Source organism: Chionomys nivalis, chromosome 3 (assembly GCF_950005125.1).
Source record: "Chionomys nivalis chromosome 3, mChiNiv1.1, whole genome shotgun sequence".
Lineage (NCBI taxonomy): Eukaryota > Metazoa > Chordata > Mammalia > Rodentia > Cricetidae > Chionomys > Chionomys nivalis.
In genome coordinates, this window is record NC_080088.1 from 108,979,525 (window position 1) to 109,002,480 (window position 22,956).

Below are 22,956 nucleotides of genomic sequence, written 5' to 3' on the forward strand. Positions count from 1 at the left end.
GAGGGCTGGCCTTGTCTCTTCCCTCTCCCTGGCAGATTCAACCGGCCTTCTGCAGCTCTGGTTTGGGGCTTTTACACTGTCAGCTGGACAGGACCGCCAGAGTGGGTGAAACTAGATGGGCGTGTGCCCCTGACCTATGACTCCTGTTCCAAAGGGCACCCGCCCACTCGTACACTTCCTTTTTTTCCACTCTTAGACTCGGTTCCCCTTCACCATTTACCCTCCCCCCGCCCCTATTCAAAGCTCAGGGGTAGAGAGGGAACCCTTTGCATGGGTGCAGGAACCCCAGCACCCCTGAGGAAGAGGCCCCTGCCCTGGCAACCACACTCCCGCCGCAGCCATTCCCCAGCTCCCAAGAGGCTCTCTCTTCGGCAGAACCGAATCTGCTGAGACGTCACTCCAAAAAAGGAAAGTTAAATTGAAAAAAAATTTCAAACTCTCCAATGCGTCTAGGGAAAGCAGAAGAGGAGGGAGGAGGCGGCTGCAGGGCTGGGCTCCCTTGCCGCCTGGCTGCTGTTGAGATCAGAGGCTGAGAGGGCCCACTGTGGGGTGTGTTTGTCAGTGAGCCCCTGAAGCTAGTGGGCAAGTTCCTACTGGGGTCGAATGGTCCTGGCTGTGTGACCAAGGGTGGGCCACAGGCTCAGAGCGCAGCCTATGCAGGCGTCCTGGAAAATTCCCTATGGGTGTTGACTCTTGGACGTGATGAGCCCCGGTAACAGGGCACCGCACCGAGACCTGCGTGCTGTGAACTAGCGTTGGTCTCTCCAGGATCTCATATGCTAGTCATTAAACCTGTTCGCCACTGGCTGTGGTCCGCGGAGCGTTCCCCAAGGGCTGATCTCCGAAGCGAGGCCCAGCGCGTCGTTGAGCATCTGCACGCGTCTCTGAGGGCTCCGTGGGTGGCCTTCCCCGGGGCGTCGTCTCCGCATCCCCCTGGACACTCCTGAGTTATAATTTAATAGTTGAAACGCGATTCCCGTGTAAGTCTCTGGGGTTCGCGGAGCGGGAGGGGGCGGGGAGCCGCTTGCTCCGCCTTCCTCCGGCCAGAAACGCTGCTTGCCGTGCGCGCACGGCGGCGGGGTGCACAGGCCTGGAAGGCGTGCACGCGGGCCCTTTAAGGCGGCTTGGGCGGGCCTTCACGAGGTCCCGCCCCCTCGCCCCGCCCCCTAGCCGCCAGGAGCGGAGCCGCGGGCAGCGCAGGCCGGGCCACATCCCCGTCCCCGCGCCAGCCGCCCGCGCCCGCCATGCGCGCCCCGCAGCGGCCCGCGCGCCCGGGCCCCGCGTCGTAGCGCGGCGGGCGGAGACCGCAGGCTCCCTGCCTGGGCCCGCCGCGTCCTCGAGCCCGATCGGCGCTGCCGCCCGGCTCCAGCGCCCGGTGCCGCCGCCGGCGAGGTGAGTCGGGCCGAGTGCGCGGAGGGCGGCGGGGAGCGGGTGGCTTCCGGGCCGGGGCGGCGCACGCGGCGGAGTTGGCGCCCCCGAGGGGACAGGCGGCGCGGCGGGGCGCGCGCGGGGGCGCGGGAACTTCGGGAACTCCCGGGACCTTGCAGGGCGGTACAGGCCGCGACCCGGGCACCCGGGACCCTGCGGGATGGAACAGGCCAGGACTCGGGGACCCTGCCGGGTGGAGCAGGCCGAGAACCGGGGACCCTGCGGGATGGAACAGGCCAAGAACCGGGGACCCACCAGGCGGTACAGACTGGGACCCGGGTACCTTCGGGGTGGCGCAGCCTGAGGACCTGGGGATCCTGTGGGGTGGCACAGCCTGAGGACTGGAGAGCCCTGCAAGGAGGTGCAGGCCGGGACCCAGGACCCTCTTGGATGAAGCAGGCCAGGACCCCAGTATTCTTCTGGGGTGGTACAAGCCAGGACCTGGGGACCTTCTGAGATGGCACAGGCCCGGGACCCGGAGACCCTGCAGGGAGGTGCAGGCCTGGACTCAGGAACCTTCACGGGTGGTTCAGGTCAGGAACCGGGGACTCTGCGGGCAATTTAGGCCAGGACCCCGATACTCTCCGGTCTGTCGAAGGCCATGCCCAGGGGACCCTGCAGAGTGGCGCAGCCTGAGGACTGACTGATGGACCTTTTGGTGTGGAGCAGGCGGGGACCCGTGGACCCTCTGTTGTGGCGCAGCCTGAGGACCCGGATTCTCAGGGTGGCTGGCGCAGTCCGAAGATTTGGGGCCCCTCCCGGGCAAGCTGCCCGGGGGATTCGGGGTGGCGCAGGCCAGGATCTGGGACCCTTGGGGATGGCGCATCCTAGGGACCCGGGGATCCTGTGGGCGGCCGCGCCCCCTCCCCCTCCGGTGACGCGGCGCCGCCTCCTGTTCCCTCCCCTTGGCGGTGCGGATACTTCGGATGCCACTAGTTTGGGAAGTTACAGATCCGAGCCTAGCGGGGCGGCCCGGAGCCCCAGCGCCCCCCGGACGCGCGTGGGAAGCGGCCTCCCCTCCCGACCTTGCGGGAGGAGAGCGAAGCAGGCGTCCAGACGGGCGGTCCTGGAGGCCCCCGTGAGATGGGGGCTCCAAGCAGCGACGGCTGCATAATCTTTACATTGTAGCTTTATTCGCGCAGCCAGGTCCACCCGCCGGCGTGCGCGCGCCCTCCCCGAGAGTCTGGTGCAGGCAGCGGGGGCGGATCCGTTCGATCTTAGCCTCCTCCCTTCCTCCCCTTCTCCTCCCCTCCCCACTCCCCCGTTGGTGAGAACTGGTTTTATTACGATTACGATTTTCCCCCCTTTTTGCAGATTTGATGGAAGGATGTGTGAGGGAGGAGGGAGAAGTGGGAGGCAGAGGATCCTTGGGGGCTCTGTGGGCAGTGTTAGGGTGGCCTTGACTTTGCCCTTTTGAATCCTGCTCTGGTCCCTGCGGCTGCTTTGATGAAAGGGGCTCTGAGGCCAGGCGCGTGTGTGGGGGGGCATCTCAGGCCACTGTTGGGGACTTCGTGGGTGGCCCTTTTTTTTTTTTCTTGAATTGTTGAGGAGCGGGCAGAATAGTCAGGGAGCCTTAGGCGAGCTTGATGTGGTCTGAGACCTTAGCATTCTTGCTGGGTCTGCAGCTCAGCCCGTTGGTTCGAATCTTAGATGGTGGCTCTGATGGGGGCAGATGACTTCACCTGTCTGTGTTTTCCGTCTTCTCTCCTGCAGAGTGAGGGTGAAAAAAATCAGTTCCCAGGTCTGGGGTGCTTCCGTGAACTGAGTCTGTGAGAGGGTCCTTGGGTAGGTTACTATGACTACTGTTATTTCCGGATTGTCATCCTTGCTCTGTTTGTAGTCAGATTGGGGAAACCCATGGGGAATGTCTGCCTCACCTTTGGGAGCTGGGAGGGTCTGATGGAGGAGGCCCCCAGGATGGAGGGGCCCTACAGGATGGAGAAGGGCCAGGCCTCAGCCCATTGAACACAGGCAAACACGGAGTTGGGAGCTAGCTGAGCTGCGGAGTGGCGGAGGGGGTAGTAAGGGCATTTTTGGTACTGCCTAGCTTCCCTGCATTCCTGCCATGGCCCTGCTTGGAAATTTACCGCTGTTACCTTGGGGTGCCTGGGGAGCCTGCGGTGTTCAGGTCCAGACGTGGGGGTGGGAGTGAGTGTCCAGACCTGGCCTCTTCCCACGGAGCTATTTACGGTTACCCAGGAATCAATACTATTGATAAACCCATGTCCGTGGTAATGTGGCTGTCAGGCCCTGGTGAGGGATGGAGACCCCGCCTGGGGCTGTGCCCCTCCCCCCCTTAGTGAAGGCTCATGGCTTAATCCCTTCTTTTCTCCCAGTGAATACTCCCGTGGCCTCCCAAAGGTTTCCTAGCTCTGCAAACAGGAACTGAGCTGACACACAACTGAATGTGGGATTGTTCTGGGCCAGCAGGTGCTGCGACTCCACATCCCCTTCTCCACAGGGACCCTGGAGTCCTGACTGGAAAAGGACCGGTTGTTTCTAGCTGGGTCCCACCCAAAGCTGCTGGTGGGGGAACCTGGTGCTATCTTCCGAGATGGGGGCGGCACCCTCTCACCACCCAGTTAGACCGGAGATTGATCCAGCTGGCATTCACGAGCTCTATCAGCAGCGGCTGGAGCTGTTTTTTTTTTTTTTTTTTTCACCTCTGTATGCCGTTTTTCCCTGCTCTGTTTCCTGTTCGTGTCTACTATACCATATAGCAGCCTCCCCAGGTGATACCTTGGGGACAGTTCCCTGCAAGGGTGGCAGCTTGCAGGAGCTGGTGATTCCTGCTTAAGGTGCCCAGGGGATAACAGTGTTTGCTTGCGTGTGTGTGTGTGTGTCTGTGTCTGTCTGTCTGTCTGTCTGTCTGTGAGCTGAGACAACTGTCTGGGGAGGGCAGGGCTACACAAAGCCAGGCCGGGAAGGTAGTTCAGAAGATCTGCCTCCCTGGGGAGGAGAAGCAGCTTGGGAAGGGCCAGGTGAACCTCCTAATAGGAGGCTGATCAGAAATCCACTTTCTGTTGTGTCAGGTGAATTCTCTTCTCTGAACTGGTAGCTTTGCGATTGCAGTAGCAAAATGGTGACACCCAGCAAGCGCTTACTGTGTGTGCCAGCATCTATCAAGCGCTTACTGTGTGTGCCAGCATTTAGAAATTGTCTTTGTGTGTGCACTGGACATGAATCTTCTGGAACATTCTGAGGTGGGCTGTGGGGACGTACCTGTCCTATTTTATGGATGGTGTCACAGAGGCCCAGAGAGGTTTGACGCCTGGCCTTGGAAGTGGGAACCAACACCTGGACTGTTCACAGGTCATGCAGGACACAGCCTTGGCCTTGGCCAGCTGCAGGGAGGATGGCAGCAGGAACCGACCTTTCTCATGAGGTGGCACCTGCTGATCTTTGCAGGGCTGTGGGAGGAGGGCAGCTTGGAGACTGGGAACTTGTTCTCCCAGGGTTTGGAGAGGGGGCGGTGCCAGCGGCAGGCTGGCATTTCTTTGAAGTCTCATTTTATCTCAAACATTCATGCAAATTTTTGGCATCTGCCTTGGCGACAGTGCTGTGTTTATTTTGAAATGAAAACAGGGGTTTGAATTATTTAGCATGGTGCCTAACAGGGCATGAAGCTGCAAGGGGGAGCCCTGTATCCTGCCTGGAGTGCTCAGCTCTTGTGGGTGTCTCCCTGGGGAATCTGCCTGCGGACATACCCGTGCTGGCAGAAGTCCTGCTCCTGAGAGTGCCACAGGTCAGAGGGTGCAGCTGCCTGAGGTCACAGGGGAACTGTGTACCCGTGGTGGTGGTGAGTGAAGTCACCCCCATCACTATGGTAGAGCAGGTGCTCCACACTGTCCTGCCCTTGGGCCTCTGGCTAGTCACGATCTTCTGGTTCATAGATGCTGAAAGGATCATGGAAGCAGGGCAGGGGATAGGCTGCCTGATCCGCTTTGACTAAGCTGCTGGTTGACTTAGCATTGTAAAACTTCCAAACAGTCTTTTCTGGCTCACCAGTGGTGCGCCAGGCTGGTGCCTATGGGACCTGTAGTTCTCATCTGTCTCGTTGGAACCTTGCCCTCCCCCACCAGCGGAAACTAGCGGGGATTGCAGAGGCCGAGGTTTGGTGCTCAGCGCTGCAACGGCACAGTCTGTTTGGCCCTGGGGAGGTTACTTAGCCTCTCTGAGTCTGATAGTTTGTTCCTCTGTAAGATGGGGCTACCACCATCCTTTCTACTGCTGCCGCCATCGCTGCTGGGGTCTTAATATCGTGAGGATCATACAGGACGGCACGTGGCTTCGGATCTGCTGTCACTGTATGTAGCTTCCCCATTTGAGAGCGAAGACTTAATTTGTCATGGGGATTCATGTTCTTTGTACTTGCTGTTTGGTTGGACAGGGTGCATTTTGTCATCTTTTTTCCTTGTTTGTTTGCTTATTTATTGTAGTACTAGGGTTGAACCCATGGCCTCCCGTGTGCCAGGCAAGTATTTATACCATTGAGCTACACCCCCAGTCTGGACTCCTCCCTTCTGAAGAGCTGCTGGGAAGGCTCCTCTTGTGTCTGGCTGGCCTAGTGTCTTCCCTTGACCCCAGGTTGGGGCTTGTGGCCCTCTGGAGACTCAGGGCTCCTCCCCTTTCCCTGGTTGGTGACTCTTGGCTCAGCTGCTTCTCTGTTCTCTGAGCTGAGGTTTCCCCTCCCACCTGTAATCAACCTGCTGGGGAGATCAATAGCAGCTTGGGAGACTGGAGAGTGCTGTGGAGGTGAGGGTAGGAATGGTACCTTCTGGTATATCTGGGCGTTTCCCCTCCCTCTGTAGTAATCCTGATGGTTGGGTTACCTTAGGGGTGTTTTGGAAAGACCATTATCGTGACTTCCTGTATGTTTCTCTTTGTGTCCAGAGCACCTAGCTACGGAGCAGGCGGCTTTATTTAATTTTAGTTCACTTAAACGCTTTGGTGACCGTCTGGTTGCCCTGTGCACAATGGCCGCTGGGGTGGAGCTGGATGTAGGAGCAAGGTTGGCACCAAGTATCTCATTCCCTGTCCCATGTTCTGCCAGCTTTCTGTGCTCCGTGCTGTCCTGAAACCTGAAGGTCTGCCTGTTCTATGCGTGGCTCAGTGTTCCCCTGTTCTCAGCCTCCTTTCTACGGCCTGGGTACCCACGTTATGGCCTCCTTTTCTCACCAGTCTCTGGCGCTGGAAAGTTAGTAGTGGTGGGGATGTTCTAGAGCAGTGGTCTCCACCTTCCTAATGCTGCAGCCCTTTAATACAGCTCCTCATGTGGTGGGGACCCCAACCGTAACATTATTTTCATTGCTACTTCATAACTGTAATCTTGCTACTATTATGAATCATAATGTAAAGGTCTGTGTTTTCGGGTGGTCTTCAGCGCCCTGTGAAGGAGTTGTATGACTTCCACAGGTTTAGTGTCTTCAGCTTCTGAGCCTTTGTAGTGAGATTGGTGCCACCCAGGACAGGAATGATTATAATTTTGTTCTTGGTTTGTAGTCCTCAGGATTGAAGCCAGGTCCTTGTGTAGCTAGGTAAGTTCTCTGTCAACTGTGCCGCATCCTGCTTCTCTTTGCCTTTTTATTTATGGAACAGACTCGTAAAGTTGCCCAGACTGGTCTTGAACTTGGAATCCTCCTGCCTCCGCCTCCAGAGTAGCTGAGAAGACTGGCTCTACTGAACTTAACCGTTAATGGATGAGAGAAGCAAGAAACTGGTGGGTCAGGGAGCCCCAGGCCCAGGTAATATGGCTGGAGCGCCAGGAATTCCTGGAGCAGGTGTGCAGGAAGGCTCTGCCAAGTCAAGGTCCCAACACCCTCCCGCTTTCCCTTTCCCAGGCTCAGCAGGCAGCTGGAGTGAACCATGCTTAGGTGGCTCTGTCTTTATGCACTGGATGGCACATGGTGATGCGGTGGTCGCTGACCCAGCCAGGACCCTGGTGTGCTATTTCCTCTGGTCCTCTGGGGAGGACCTGCCTCCTGTAAGTGAAACTTTCTTTGCTATGAAATAATATGGCAAAGACTCTTCTTCCTCCTTTTTTTGGGGGGTGGGGGTGGGGGGTGGCACAGGGTCTGTCTTAGTCAGTGCTCTGTTGCAGTGAAGAGACACCATGACCAAGGCAGCCCTCATGAAAGTGTTTAATTGGGGGCTGGCTTACAGTTTCCGAAGTTTAGTTCAGGATCATCATGGTGGGAAGCAGACAGGAAGGAACTGGAGCAATAGACTAGAGCTTTGTATCTAGATCCGTAGACAGCAGGCAGAGAGCGAGAGAGAGCGAGAGAGAGCGAGAGAGAGCGAGAGCGAGAGAGAGCGAGAGAGAGCGAGAGAGAGCGAGAGAGAGAGAGAGAGAGAGAGAGAGAGAGAGAGAAAGGAGACAGACGCCTACACCCACACAGGAGAGAGACAGAGAGACACACAGGCAGAGTCAGGGTCTGGTGTGGGCTTGGAAGTTTCAAAGCTGACTCCCAGTGACATATTTTTCTCCAACAAGGTCACCTCCTATCTTCCCAGTTCCACTCACTGGGGACCAAGCATTCAAACCTTTGAGTCTGTGGGTGGCGCCGTCCTTCACACCACCACAGAGTCTCACTCATCTGTAGCCCAGGCTGGCCTGGCACTCGCATCTCAGCCTTGTGAGTGCTAGGACGACAGGCGTGTGTCACCACAGCTGGCTGCCACATGTTTGCACACAGCTCTGGCTCACTTAGTCTGGTGGCTGATGTTGCCTTTTGTGTTTTGTCAAAAGAAAAAAAAAAGCTCCAAGAAGTTGTGTTTTGTAAACTGCGGAAGTTTCTGGGCTTCATCGAAAAGCACTCTTATAAAAGGAGCCGTTGGGGCCCATGGGAAGAACGATGGCAGTGGGGAGTGTGGAGTGGCTACCTACTGCTGACAGCTCTCCGGGTTCCATTCCTGAGGCAGTCACACTGGGTTGTGCAGGCTGGTGGAGCACCAGCCACTTTCCTGTGTCCCTGGAGACACATTGTATGTGTGACCCTCTTGCATACTGGTTGTCTGTCATTCCTGGTCCTTACTGGTCTGTGTTCTGGCATATTTAGTACAAGGGTACCACCCGCTGCTTGGTGCTCTGGGTGCCTGGGTTGGTGTGACGGCTGCACGATCCCCATCCTCCCCAAGACCAGGTCTCACTGTGTCGCCTTGTTGTCCTGGAACTCGTGGTGTAGACCAGGCCGACCTTGAACTTAGAGGTCTGACTGCCTCTCCCTTCTGAGCTCTGGGATTAAAGGCTTGCATTTATTATTATTATTATTATTATTATTATTATTATTATTATTATTATTATTTTTAAATGATTCTGTGAAGTGCAGCTTTTGGGTGGGGTCCATAAATACTTGTTTGACCCCCAGCTCTGGAAGGCTGGTCTGCACAGCTGGAACAGAAGTTCTTTGACTTCGTACTTCGATCCCTTTGACTTTTTTGCATTTGAGGACACAGGCCCTGGACAGGGTCTAGGACAGGGTCTAGAAGTCATATTGAATGTTCCCAAGACTCCTGCTTCTTGCTTGGGTTCTGTCCCAGTCACCTGGGCTGGTAGTGGTACCTGACAGTTGTAATCAGTGGGTAAATGAGGAGGTCACTGGCTTTGGGCCCGGTCCATTTGCTTCTTAACTACTGACACCTTGTGCGGAGTGCTGAGCAGTTTCTGGGTGACTTGATGGTTTTCAGAATTCTCACCCGTTTTTAACCCGCTGTTTCCTCTTGGCTTTGGTGGCTTGGGAGCTCCCACGCAGCTCTGCAAGCCTGCCTTTAGTAGCATGAGTCTGTGTTTGGGTTTTTCATCCATATCTCCCTGGGTCCAGATTCCTTTGTCTTGGCTTCCAGCATTGATTTTTATCTTATCGTGGGGATTCCTAAGAATTGCCTCAGTGCTGGGTCCAGGAGGAAGGTGCTAAGTGGGGTGTCTATAAAAACGTGTCTCCTGAGTGCAGTGGGGATGAGGGTGCTCTTTCCACCAATGTTCCCTGGGGGAAACTGAGGCTGACTGGGGTGTGGCTTAGCAAGTTAAACTCTGAGCAAGTACCTTTGGGCACCTATCTACCTTGGGGGTTTGACAGAGTGACTTTTTTTTTTCTTTATTTCTTTTTGGGTTTTGGTTTTTCAAGACAGGGTTTCTCTGTAGCTTGGGAGCCTGTCCTGGAACTAGCTCTTGTAGACCACGGAGATCCGCCTGCTTCTGCCTCCCGAGTGTTGGGATTAAAGGCATGTGCCACCACCACCTGACCGGCGATAGAGTAAGACCGTACCCTGGGGTGGTATGTCACCTATTGGTGCCCAGGGACCCTGGGGTACTGCCCCAGATGCTTTCAGGTGCTTTCCGTTTCCTCTGACCTACCTGTGTGGCATTGTATTGGGAAGGGAGATGGTTGAGAGCCCCAGGAGTGGCTGGAGCTGGGATTAGGGAAGCACCTGGTGTGGGGCTGTATGCCAGGGGGAATGCAGCATCCGGGTGCTCTGGGGTCAGTTTTTCCTGGCCTGAGTGGCCTCCAGGGTTAATTGTTCCTGGCAGGTGGCCCTCAGGGTCAGTCTTTGTTGTGCAGGTGTCTGTGTTCCCCACCCTCACCCCCATGGCCAGTTGATCCCAGGCTGGTGACTGGGCTCCCCTCTGCCTTTGGGTACACTTGGTATTCTGTGACTTTGGACCCATGAGGAAATCTGTTCAAGCCCAGGTGTGGACAGGCTGCTGTGGACTTAGAGCTGAGTGGGAATCAGGGAGCTCTTGCCCCACAGGCGTGACCCAAGCTCCAAACTCATGAGCTGGGGCACTGCACATGCCCCTCTTGCCGTCTTCAGCAGGGTCTCAGCATCCCAGGATCTGAGTTGACTAAGAGGGAGTCAGGGACCCCCTTATAGTCTGGGCTTCTGCTCTTAGTGTAGGACTCAGGCAGCTTCCCTGAGGTCCTTTCGTTAGCCCCGAAGCCTGCTGTCACCTCCTAGCTCAGAGCCCTTCTTGAGGCAAGTGGAGGGATGTGAGGGGACCCCACAGGTGCCCTCTACCTCCTGAATATGTCTGTCTTACTGCATTAGAGGTCTATTTTCCTGCCCACCCTTGTGGGGAGATCCACATTCCAGTGCTGGTGGGTGGGAGCAGGGCTGAACTTTTCTTTGGTCTTGTCTGTGGATGTCCTCTGTTGGGGACTTTAAGCCCTAAGTCTCAGAGCCAGGCCTAGAGATGTCTCCGGCCCGTCTGTCTTCATGATGGTCTCTGCAGTGCCTACTGAGCCACTCTGAGACAATTCCAGGTATCTCCATGCTTGACACCGGGCTACAAGATCAGCATGCTGTGGGAGGCTAAGCTGGCCACGAGGTTGGAGAAGTGTTGTTATTCTTGGAGACCCTCAGGCCCTAGAGGTTTGCCCTAGACCAGCTGAGCCTCTCTGTAAACACAGTGGCTCCTGGGTGGTCCCTATTGCAACTTGGGAGGCTGAGGTTGTGGCCTCAATCTGCCTGACCCACCTTTCCTAGCTTCCAGTCCCCATCTATTTTCTCTGCATGGACTATTTCCTGACCTGGGTTCACCAATGTCTCCTCCTACTCAAGTTCTCCTTTGGAGAACCCTAGGATGTGACCTTTAGTGTCGAGAGTCACCGTGGACATCAGTATTTAGGGTGACAATATACCGCAGGGGGGTTTCCCCTGAATGCAGCATGGTGTCCTCTTAGGAGGGGCTGACATGAAGGCGTGTGGACAGAAGATGGGAAAGAAACGGAAGCAGGACTGTCTGGGGCTGCAGACTTCTGGGAACATGGAAGGTGAAGGATGAGTTTTCCTGGATCCCAGAAGGACCAGGCCTGCTCTTGATTTTGGATGTCTGGCTCCCACAACAGAGAATTTTGAGCACCGGGGACTGCTCCTTTCTCTACTCACTCTGGGAAGTGGATTGCTTCTCAGTAGTAACCCCAGCCATCCACGCCATAAGGGGCCGTTAAAACCTCAGTCAGCTGGGTACGGCGGCGCGTGCTGGGAATCTGCACTGGAATGCCAATGCGGAAGGATCACAGATTCAGGGCCTGTCACCATGACTGGTGAGGTGGCTCAACAGGTAAGGGTGCTTGTTTTAACAAGTCTGGTGACCTGAGTTTGATCCCTGGAACCCATGTAGATGTAGAAGGAGAGAATTGACTTTTTAGGCTTATCCATACATGCTATGGCCCATGCTCCCTATACATGAGCACACACAGACAGAAAAACAATAACTCAGGCGTTGTCAATACCTGTTGTCAGACAGGAGGACTTGAGTTCAGTCCCCAGAACCCATGTAAAGTTGGCATAGACATGTGAGTGTCTAATCCTGTGGTTCTCAACCTGTGGGTCTCAACCACCCTTAGTGCTCGCCTATCCGATATCCTGCATACATTATGATTCATAACAGTAGCAAAATTATAGTTATTGAAATAGCGACAAAATAATTTTATGGTTGGGGGGTCACCACAGCATGAGGAACTGTATTGAAAGGAGGTCACAGCATTAGGAAGGTGGGGAACCACTGCTGTATCCCAGTTGTTTGGGAGATGGAGACAGGATCCCTGGGACTTGCTAGCCAGCCAGGCTGACCTAATTGGAAAGCCACAGGATGAGACCCTCTCTCAAAACAACAAAAACCAAAACCAAGTAGTCAGGACGTGGGCAGCAGCATTGAGATGTCCTCTGACCTCCCCATGCCTGTGTACACCCACACCCACATTCAGACACAATCCAGTCACATCGACCCAACTGGCTCAGTGGTAGAGCCAGGCCTCACAGTGGCTGGTAAGGTACAGTTGATCTCTGCCTCTGCCCCTTGCTCCTTCTGTGCTCGCCACGTTGGTCTCAGCTACCTCTCCTTATATATGCCTCCACCCCAGGGCCTTTGCACATCTCTGCTCGAGGTGTTCCCCCTTGAGGTGCGCCCCCCCATATCATCAGTTTTGCTCATACATCGCCTGTCCCAAGGGCTCTTTCCTGATTTGTCGGTATGTTACACCCTCACCGGGCTGAGCCTCCCTTCTTTAGTCCTCTGATGCCTGGCATTGGCTGTCTCTTGCTGCTGTTTGTCACCCCCAGCTATACCCCAAGTTCTAGATGGCGAGACTGCATGCTGGGTGCAGGGCACCTGCCCCAGGACTGCCGGAGATCTGAGTCTCCCATCTGTCCTCATGTCTGCTGCCTTTTCCAGGCTTTCAGTGCCGGAGTCCAGCCCTCTCTGTTTCACCACGACTGCTCTGGACTGTTGAGGTGCAGGCCTAGGTACTGCCCAGCCTCTGAAGTCTGAATCTGTGTCTGAATCTGTACAGTGGACGGCTGCCTTTAACAGCATGGCACGTGTGTGGGTGAATGTCGTCCTTGTGTCCACTGGCTTGCCCCTGCCTGGCTCTTAGGAACAGGTGTCCCTGGTGGTGTCCAGAGGCCTCCCTCTGCTCTGGTGCCAGAGCTGGTTGGGGATATCAGAACTCTACAGTGCCTGTCCTGGACTGACCCTTCTAAGCCTCAGTCACTAGAGTGCCCAGTTCCCCATTTTTCAGCTAGGGAAACTGAGGTACACGTTACCATTGTGCCCCTTCCTAGGTGACAGGTGGCCTTGGCAGGATCTAGTCTGTCCTTGGGATCCTTCCCTTTGATTGGGTAGGAACAGTTCCTTGCCCTCATGTGCCTCTCTGGTCACTGCAGCTTGTACCCTCAGGGTCACCCTCCAAGGCGTCTGGGCTTTGGCTGGCTCTGCACTGAGGGAGGTCTACCCTGCTCTCTTGGCTTCTTCTTGCGTGTTATAAATAGCAAGCAGTCCCTACTTGGACAGGAAGCTGTGTCTTCCCTACTGTGTCACCTGGCACCTGGGTTCAGCTCCTCCATTGTTACAGGTCTGTGGGACCATATACTGCAAGTGTGCTGTGTGACCTTCACGTTTGTGCTGTCTTCTCTGTGCTTTGATTCCCTTGGCTGGTCATCTGCCCCCCCTCCCCCCCAGGTACTGGAAAGAGTACTTCTGGGTGTTTGGGAGACATTGAGATGTGTACGGCCAGGAGAGGGGAGCTGGCATGGGTGGGGACATTGCTGAACTGGGGCAGGGGAAGCTGACAAGATGGTGCTGTGGGAGGGTCTTGGCACCGGAGGCCATCTCCTTTGCTGCATCTACCCTCTCTGACCCTTGGACAGTGCTTCCCCCATTTTCTGGACAGAAGGTGACAGAAAGGGTTTTGAAGCAAGAGACTGTTCCATGGGGCCCTGGGTCAGCCTGCAGTCCCTGTCACAGGCCAGGGCTGACCTTTGTCCCCTCAGTACTACCATAGGGGACCTGGTTCCCTGGTGGTCCAGGGGCCAGAATTGTCTGAGTATTTTTGGGTGGCTGTGAGACCCCAGCCTAGCTAACAATCTCTACAGTCCTCATTCCTGCCAGCCACTTGGCCTTCTGGGAGCTTCCCACGCATGCTTCACTCTGCTGCCCAGCTGTGCCTTGCAGAGTTCTGTCACCTGGCCTGGTGATACCTGGAGGGCTCACAGAAGCTTGAGGCTTGGTTGGTGCCAGAATTGTTCTTATGGCCTCAGCTCTGTCGACAGGGGTTGGGGAGGAGAAAATTTCCTGTGTCCCTGCTGGGTCTCATGACTGGCCTGAAAACAAAACCCCAAACCTCCAAAACACTGATTGATAGTTACTTCTTGTCAACTTAGAGCCAGGTCTCCAGTGACAGGCTCGATCTGAGTCACATTTTCATAAAAGGCTAGGCTGTGTTCTGGGGGTGGATCTATCATATGGGTGGCAGATCTGGGCATGTCCATTGTGCCCTATGGAAATGGAGAGGCTATTACTTAGACACCAAAATCAGAAATTCGAGTTTAGGGTTTGTGGGGTGTGGCCTTGGGGGTTCTCGAGGCTCTGATGCACTTATTTTAGAGCCTTTTTAGCAAAATAGTCTCCAAATGATGCTGAGTGTTGGGCGCTGTATGCTTTGAAAAATGGCAGAGAGTGGAGGCTGCAGCTGGGACTTGGGAGCGAGTTGGCTGGAGCCAGGTGAATGGGTGGGGTGCTAGGGTCTTCATGACCAAGAGGCTGGGGGCCAGGGCTGAAGAAGATGGGGAACAATGCTCTGGGTCCCTAGGTATGGGTGGCTCAGCCCCACCCAGTCTCTTCCCCTCTATTGTTGGGGCTCCCGCCCCCAAACCGAGGGTGGAGATGGATTTATCTGTTGCCTGGTCATGTCACTTGTTACAACCAAAGAGGAAGCTCATACTGAGCCATTGCTCGCTTGGGACTGGGGATGATGGCTGTCCCTGACCTCCAGGACATTGGTGGGCATTATGTCCTGGGATCTGGGGGCTGGGGTGGCCAGGCAGGTGGGGGAGGGAGGGGGAGGCTGGGAGGCAGGGGGTGGTCTGTGGTCCCATGTTCTCTCTTTGTATTATATTCCCTCAAACCCAGTGTGTACCCAGCTCCGGTGGATGGCCAGGGAACAGTGTGTCCCTAACTTATCCCATGACAAATTTCAGTTGGTTCCCTAGGATGCGCTCCCCCAGCCATGGCCTTGTCTCCAAGGGGCAGGTGCCCTGGGTTCTCTGCTGCAGGCAGTGCCCAGAGGCCAATTCCCCAGATGCAGAGAAAGGCGGAAATTGCCCGCTCCTGTCCCAAGGCCTCTGGGCCGGTTGCCAGAAACTAGAGCAGCGATTAAATGAAATGAGATCCCTCTACGTAAGTGTCGTGTGTGTCCCCTCCCCCCCACCTCCCAGGCAAACTCTGGAGGTTGGGCTGACTGGGGGTGCCCTCGTGGGGTTGGGTACAGAGGCTGTAGGGCAGAAGTGGGTTGTTTCTACCAGCCTGGGCTAGGAGGCAAGGAGATAAGGAGATGTGCTGGTCAAATAAAGATCACAGGACATCGCCACCAGCTTCCCTCGCTGGAGACCAGCCCAAGCTGCTTCAGTTGGGTGTGGGCTTTTCTCACCCACATCTTTCTGCTCCTCAGGCTGGTGTATTTCCCTGTTGGCTTGGGCTCCACCGTGTCCTTGTGGCAGAGTTCATGGGTCTCGTCATTCTGTATGAGACATGCTGTAGCCTGCTGTCACAGTGAGCCGTGTGGCCCTGCCGGTTTGTAGGTCAGTAGTGGGGGAAGAATGACAGCTTTATGTGCCACCAGCCTGGCGTTTCCCATGCTCCAGAAGATTGGCCTTAGAACCCACGGCACTCTGGAAATCTCGGAATCCCCTCTCTCACCAACATCCACATAGCCTCAGCATGTTTAAATCGTGCTGCCTCAGTTTCCCTGTATGTAACACAGGGCTGAGACAGTGCTACCCATCTTGGCTTGTTTATGGAGCTAGGACTTGAGAACCAAGCCACTGACTGTAGTAATTGTCCGCATCGTCATTAGACGTGTGTCGAGATCTGTGTCTTGTGGGTTGATGTCATCTGAGTAGTGTCTGTCATGGAGAGTGTGTCTCGTGATGGGCGGATCATGGTGGGAAGAGGCTGCTGAACCCTCCTGCATACACTGGGGAACAAAAGGAAATAGGTGTGGGGACTTCCCTGAAGGTATCTGCTCCTGTGCCGAGGTGGCCACTCTGCCAGGGCATGCCTTTGCCAGGCAGGGCTTGAGCCTTGGCAGCCATGTTTTCTGTAAGTGGGGAAGTTAGAGACAGCCTGAGCATAGCCCAGTCTTTAGAGGGAACTCCTGGTGGTCAGGAGAAGGGGGGACTCTCGGTCTCATTCCCTCTTCCTTAAGTGTTTTGAGACGTGTCTCATGAAGCCTAGGTTAGCTCACATTCCTAGGGCGGGCATTGAAGATCCAGCATATGCAGTGTTTGGTTCTGTAAACTGGTGCTCCCTTTGTGACAGCAGAAATGCCCACAGACCGCCCAGTGCCCTTGGGGCACTCCTCCCACGGCTCTTTGTGTCTTCTAGGGCAAGGAAGCCTCACGCAGTTGAGCGCGCTGGTGCCTGGGCCTGTTTGTAGATTGTCTCTGAAATGTTTTCAGTGTCTGCCAGGCACTGCAGAGGCCCTGACCTTGCTACTTTTGTCTTGGCATTTCAGTGTGGGGGCACAGATTATTCTGAAGGGGGCAGGTGGTGCAATGAGGGAAGTCAGCGTGGGTTTACCACCCCCGCCCGTGTCCCCCACCCTCCTCCCTGTAGAGAAATGCTCTGTGCTCCTTTAGGATTCTGTGAGTGGCCTTGCCCAGCGTGTGGCACCCATGGTGTGTGGCCCCTCTGCAAAGTCAGGCATCAGTAGCCCTTCTCCACAGGCCCTGGGAGCGGCTCAGCCCAGATCCCTACGGGGATTAAGTGGGTTCATTTGATCGTGAACTTGAGCAGGCAGCTTATCTCCTCTGAGATAAAAGCTGAGTAGGCCATGAGCCACCTGGTCTGCGGAGGAAGCAGGATTTTCTATCCTCCATTCTCCACTTCCCCTACTAGGGACCTAGAGCTTCCCTGCTGGCATTCCTTGCCAGCATCTGGACCAGGCTGTGGGGCAGCCTGAGGCCTGTGCCTAGCTGAGGAAGCCTGAGTTACATCTAATTACATACTCAGTTTTCATGTCCCCATGTGTAGGAAGTCCTGAGGCCCAGAGAGGTTAGTGGGCTTGCCCAGTGTATCCAGCAGCCCTTGGCAGTAGCTGACTGGACGCTTCTGGACTCAGAGTCAGGGAAGAGAAGCATTGTGCCTTGGTCCTAAAGAGCCTGTGCCTTTGGTACCTGCTCGGCAGGGGTAGCTTTAATGGTCCAGTCCTTCAAAGCTTGTGTGGCAAGGGGACTTAGTTGGTGTGGGATTCTCATGGACAAAGGCACAAGCATCCCTAGCAGTTTCTAAGACGTCTAAGTAGGAGTGTTGGGCACGGAGACCCTGTTGCTGTGTCTCTCATAGGTAACAGGAATGACTACCACCAGTGTAGGTTAAGCCTGGAACTGTTCTAATCACGTTGGGGTGTAAGCACATTGGGGTGTAGTTCTTTTCCAGTTTCAGTCACCACCAATACAGCCTTGCCTGAGGGCCAGTGAGGGGCTCTGTGCTGCCTCCCTGGTGGCTTCCCCATCTCTGGATGCATTTTCTCCCCTGTGGGCCTGCCTTCCCACATGCTGTTCCACCTGCCTTGAAGCCTTTCCCTAGAGACAGACATGGTGTCTGCTTGCTGCCAGCTCATGGCATTTTCAGGAGCCTCAGGTAGTCGGGGCTTTGGGGAGTTAAAACAAGGTGGGGCCATTGGCTCCCACAGACCCTGCCCACCTGTTGGCTGGCTCCTTCCATGGACCAGGTTCCGTGTCATTACAGGCATTAGGCTTGGTTTGTAATTTTACAAATTAGTTCTTAGGAAACAGTTTATTTATTCAGTTAACAATTTTTCACGTTTCCGTGGTTTCCAATCGTACACTTTGTCATGCTGTTTCTTCCACGTGTGGAGGATGCATGTGTGCGTGTGGGCTCAGAGGCCTGCTCAGGCTCTTCTTGCATTGTCTTTAGCCATTTCCTCTCTGGGACCTGGAATGTACCAAGTAGGGTAGGCTGGCCAGCCAGGGAATTTGAGGTTCACCTGTTTGAACCTCCCGTAATTGCCATCACTGGGGCACAGGTGCATGCCAACGTACCTGACTTCATATGGGTGGGGATCCAAATTCGGGTCCCCACACTTACGAAGTAAACTCTTTACCCACTGATCTGTCTCCCCTGCCCTGCTGTTACTTAAAACACTTCTTTTCCTCATTTAAAAATATAGCCACGCGACTGGAAAGATAGATGGCTCAGCCGTTGAGCCCTGGCTGTGCTTCCATAGGACCCAGGTTTGGTTCCCAGCACACACATGATTCTCAGAGCCACCTGTGGGGATCTGATGCCGTCTTCTGACCTCCATGGGCACTGCATGCATGTGGTACACATACATGCAGTAGGCAGAGCACTCATGCACATAAAATAAACACAAATCTCAAAAAATGATGTAATTGACCTGTCCGCACAGTCAGATATCACTCAGCCACAAAATGGAATGCAGCACCATGTCCCGCCCCCCAACATGAGATGGAGCGGCATGGAGTGACACGGAATGAAGGAAAGGGTATGCGAAAGCTCCAGGCGTGACGTGGAGTGACGTGGAATGAAGGAAGAGGTATGCTAACGCTCCAGGTGTGACGTGGAGTGACGTGGAATGAAGGAAGGGGTGTGTGAAAGCTCCAGGCGTGACGTGGAGTGACGTGGAATGAAGGAAGGGGTATGCGAAAGCTCCAGGCGTGTGAGCCACGGAAACGTCCAGAAAGGACAAACCATGGTGCAGAGGAGCAGTGGGGAGGGTGGTTGAGAGACTTCAGTGTGGACAGGGTCACTTCTAGGGTGACAGGCTGTTGTGGAACTAGATAATAATGGCTGTCCACTTAATCATTCCCGTTGTCCTGATTCTGTCATTCCATGATTCTTGAATTTCATCTCAATAAACACGTGAAAACCAATGAAGATTTATTTTTTCAATTTTTATTTTAACATTTATTTTGGGGGCTGGAGAGACGGCTCAGTGGTTCAGAGCACTTGTTGCTCTTACAGAGGACCCAGGTTCAATTCCCAGCACCCACACATAGTGACTTACAACCATTTTATCTCTAGTTAAAGAGAATTTGACTCCTTCTGACCTTTATAGTTACTGGCACACAAGTGGTACACAGACATACATGCTGGCAAAACACCTATAAGTAGATACTTTAAACATTACATTTATCTATTGTGTATGTGTGTGGGGTACCACACATGTCTGCCACGGCATGTGTATGGAGGTCAAAGGACAACTGGCAGGAGTCAGCTCTTCTAAAGCCATGTGGGTCCCAGGAATTGAACTCCAGTTGTCAGCTTTGGTGGCAAGTGTCTTTACTGCCAAGCCAGCTCCCTGGCCCGAATGTTTCTTTACTAAGCAGCTTCAATTTTTCTTCTTTAGTCTGCTTGGTTCAGCAGCTTGACACTCTTAAGATGAGAGGATGTTAGGTCAGCGGGGAACGGGTAGTGGAGGAATTTGAATTGGGGCCTCGCCCTATTCTAAGATTAAGAGTTGTGCTCTAGCCCGGCGATGGTGGCGCACGCCTTTAATCCCAGCACTCGGGAGGCAGAGGCAGGCAGATCTCTGTGAGTTCGAGACCAGCCTGGTCTATAAGAGCTAGTTCCAGGACAGGCTCCAAAACCACAGAGAAACCCTGTCTCGAAAAACCAAAAAAAAAAAAAAAAAAAAAAAAAAAAAAGAGTTGTGCTCTAGGGCCGTGCTGCTGACTGGGAATGGGCCCTTGGGTGACCCCTGAGTGCTGCCCTGAGTGAGAGGCAGGCCTACTTGTTTGTTTATATCTGTGATCTGGAGTCCTTAGGACATGGTCACAGTGCACACAACCTTGTCACCCCAGTGGGGCTGGGAGAGTCACCAGCTCTTGTTACCAAACAGAAATCTCCAACTGGACCAGGCTGTGAAATCAGTCAGTACTGCTCACTCCTGGAGTAGAGGCTGGGTCCTCTCCTTCTCCCATGTGGCCTTGGCTTCTAGGCGCAGGCTGAGTTAGGCTGAAAAGGACCTCTAGGAATAGTTTCTGAAGATCCCCCCCACCTCCTTGAGCCTCAGTTTCTCCAGTTGTATGATGGGTCCAAGAGGGAGGTCAGCAAGGCTGGGGTGGTGGTGTGGAGGGTGAAGGGGTCATGAGGTGTACCCCATTTTACAAACTGGACACATTGAGATGACTCAGGGTAGCTCAGCCCAGGCTGGCAGCAAGCGCAGGGCAAAGGGCAGATCCTCACTGTCTGCCGGGGAGATGGCGGCACTTCCATCTTGGATCTTCTTGGGCACTGTGGTGTGGACAAATGTGTGGCGGTGTCAACTCACAGGGAACTTGGTAAATGGTGTGTGGGGAGCCAGGGTCTGCCTCCCCCATGACACCTTCAATGCCTGCTGCCTCTTCCATCCTGGGTTGCAGGACTCTTGAGTATCCCCTGAGCCCTGGGTGACAGATCTCTTTAATCTGCCTCTTGACCCAGGCAATTAATTGTATTCTGGCGATCGATTGTGGCCCTGATCTCGCCTTAGCCCCTGGCCCAGCACATGCAGCCTCTAGTGGCCTATTCCTGCTCCTGGGTTGCAGCAGAGACTCTGCAGCAAGCCTGCTTTCCCCGACCTCTGGGTTGAGCCTCCTAGAGCAAGTGTGATGGGGATTGTTGGTGATTTTTACTCGGCCCCAGGCTGAACCTGGTGACTGACTCCACACTGGGTCTGTTAGGTAGCCCTGCTATGTCCTTTCTGCACATGGGCCCTAAGGGCAGCACCCCCATCCCTTCTCATGATCTCTGCCCTACTTGTTCCCCAGGCCAGGGAAATGTGGAGACAGCTGGGGAGGTGAAGTTCCCTCGGTGGGGCCTTGACCCCTTTCTCCCCCTTCCCTATCCCTATCTGGAAAGCAAGGAGATGAGCTGGGGGATGTGGTGGCTTAGTTGCGGGGGGGCGGTGCTTGCTTGACATACACGGGGACCTGGTTTGCACCCCTAGTTGCTCCAAAACCAAAATTAATAATAATAAAACCAGAATGGGGCTTGTTGGGAGTGAAGGTTTACAAGGGGTTGGGGCCCATGTGGGAGAGTGCTGATGGACAGGTGGATAGCAGATGGCGGGTCGGGTTGCCTGGGCCTCTGTGGGCTCCCGGCCTGGTTTGTCCTGGCCTGGCCTATACTTGGCTGTGAGCCAGACTGCCTCTGACCACAGAGAGGCCCCTTCTCTGGGAAGGCGGTCGATGCGGCTTCTTCCAGGCCTCCGCCTCTAATTGCTCCCTCTGGTTCTGCCTTTTGTAGATCCGCTCCCCTGCCCCCACCCTGGGTGAGAAGCTAGATGGCTGCTCTGAGAAGCCCATTCCCGGGTGTAGGTGGAGGGCCAGACACCAAGTCCTGAGGATCGAGGACCGCTCCCCAGCTCTCTCTGACTCTGTGGTTCTGGGGATAGGGCTTTTCTCCATCCATGAGATGGGGTCGAGATAGCTGGGCTCACAGGGCTGAGGAGACACTACAAAGGCTGGTATAAAGCCCACATGGTGGCTGTGGTTATGGTTCCTGTGGCGTGAGTTCCCCTTGTCATTAATTATGTCCAGATTGAAGAGGCCTGATGTCTTGGGGACCCAGGCAAATGTACTTAGAGGCCATGGGTTCTTGTGACAGTGGGGTCTGCTTTACATATCTCTCCTGACCTTGTGATCTCCTTGGGAGCATCCTGTGTACCCTCGCCCTGTCGCCCAGGTCCTGTCATGTGATGTCCCTCCCTCCCCCCAGCTGCTGGCCCTCTTGGCCTTGGTTTCACAGCCCCTGCCCTGCTCACCGGAGGGCTACAGGGGTGAGGCTGCTGCCATCCACCTCCTGCCGTGTCTGTGGCAGCCAAGCTGCTAGAGCTGAGACCTTGGTGGCCTCCCTGTGATTGCTTCTCTGCAGCTTCAAGGAGAGCTGCCGAGGGCGGGCGTCTCAGCTGTCACTTGAGAGGGAAAATAAAATATCCCCCTGGCTTCTAAATGGAAGGGCGGTGGAGCGGCCTCTTTTGCTTGGCTGTCTCAGCTGCTGGCTCCCACAGCGACACAGGCCCCTTGGGGACAGGGTAGGCTTCCTGTTTACCTGGTGTGGAAGGTGTACCCAGACAGGCTATCCTGGGAGGGTGGGGGATCCCCCAGTTCCCACAGAGCCTTGGGGCTCTGACTGCCCCAGCTTTGGGCAGCTGGGTTGTGTAGTTCGGAGTCCTCAAGCTGCAGTAGTGTATAGGATTGGCTCAGAGGTGGAATGGGGTGGAGTGGGGTGGGGTGGGTGCATCACGTGCATGAGGACTGGGCCAGATAGGTGTCTAAGGGCTTCTCTAGGGTATTGCCTCTCCTGGTGTTCCTTCAAATGGGCCTCTTGGCTATAGAGCTTGGGGTGGGGGTGCTGGTGGTCATCTAGAGGAAAGAGGGATCCTCGTGAGAGATGTCTCTTCGGGCACCTTCTGGGGGACACTATGGAAGCTGAGGGTCCTGAGCGGGAACTAGGTGCTGAATGCCTTGCTCCAGACACTGGAGCAGTGCTGGTACGGGTTGGAGTGTGGGCTGCAGGGCTTAAGATTGGACTCCAGAGTCCCTGCCTGTCCACACTGGGGACTGAGGTCATCTGTCCTATGGAGAGTGTGACTGCTGGCCAGAAAGATGCTGGGAGGTAATGGGGATTTGTGCCAAGCGCCTCCTGGGATCGTCACCGGTGGACAGTTTCTGTCATCTGTCCAGGGACACAGGAACTGGGAGGAATGGGCGTGGCTTGTCTGGAGCCTTGAGCTTAGAGCTGGGCTTTGGCACTGGGTTCCTGCTGCAGACTGTTTAGCTCTTCACGTGGGTGGGAGGGAGATGGGGTCTAGGAAGGTGCATTGCCTCAAGATCAGAGACTGCCCTGGGTGGGTGTACAGGCCGGCCCTGTCACTCCTGTAAATCCTGCAAGGCTGAGCAGGTCAGTGCCCCTTGTTTCTTCTTGCAGCTGTCCTTTCCAGGTTCCGCAGAAGTCGTGTCTGTCCCCTCCATCCCCTTCGTCCCCCCGCCCCCCCCCCCCCCCCG

At 55.1% G+C, this 22,956-nt stretch overlaps 1 protein-coding gene across 10 annotated transcripts in view; it reads left to right on the forward strand.

The window, feature by feature from the left end:
• The first annotated feature begins 1,215 nt into the window (after window positions 1–1,215).
• Ncor2 (nuclear receptor corepressor 2) overlaps window positions 1,216–22,956 on the forward strand; it is a 157,721-nt gene continuing 135,980 nt past the window's right edge. For 4 of the 10 annotated variants that reach the window (XM_057765913.1, XM_057765916.1, XM_057765914.1 and 1 more), the window contains exon 1: window positions 7,287–7,411. The gene's annotated coding sequence lies outside the window, so the exon portion shown is untranslated. Of the gene's footprint in view, window positions 1,393–7,268; window positions 7,412–22,956 lie in introns of those variants that run through there. The other 6 variants (XM_057765910.1, XM_057765915.1, XM_057765911.1 and 3 more) reach the window with 2 other exon arrangements.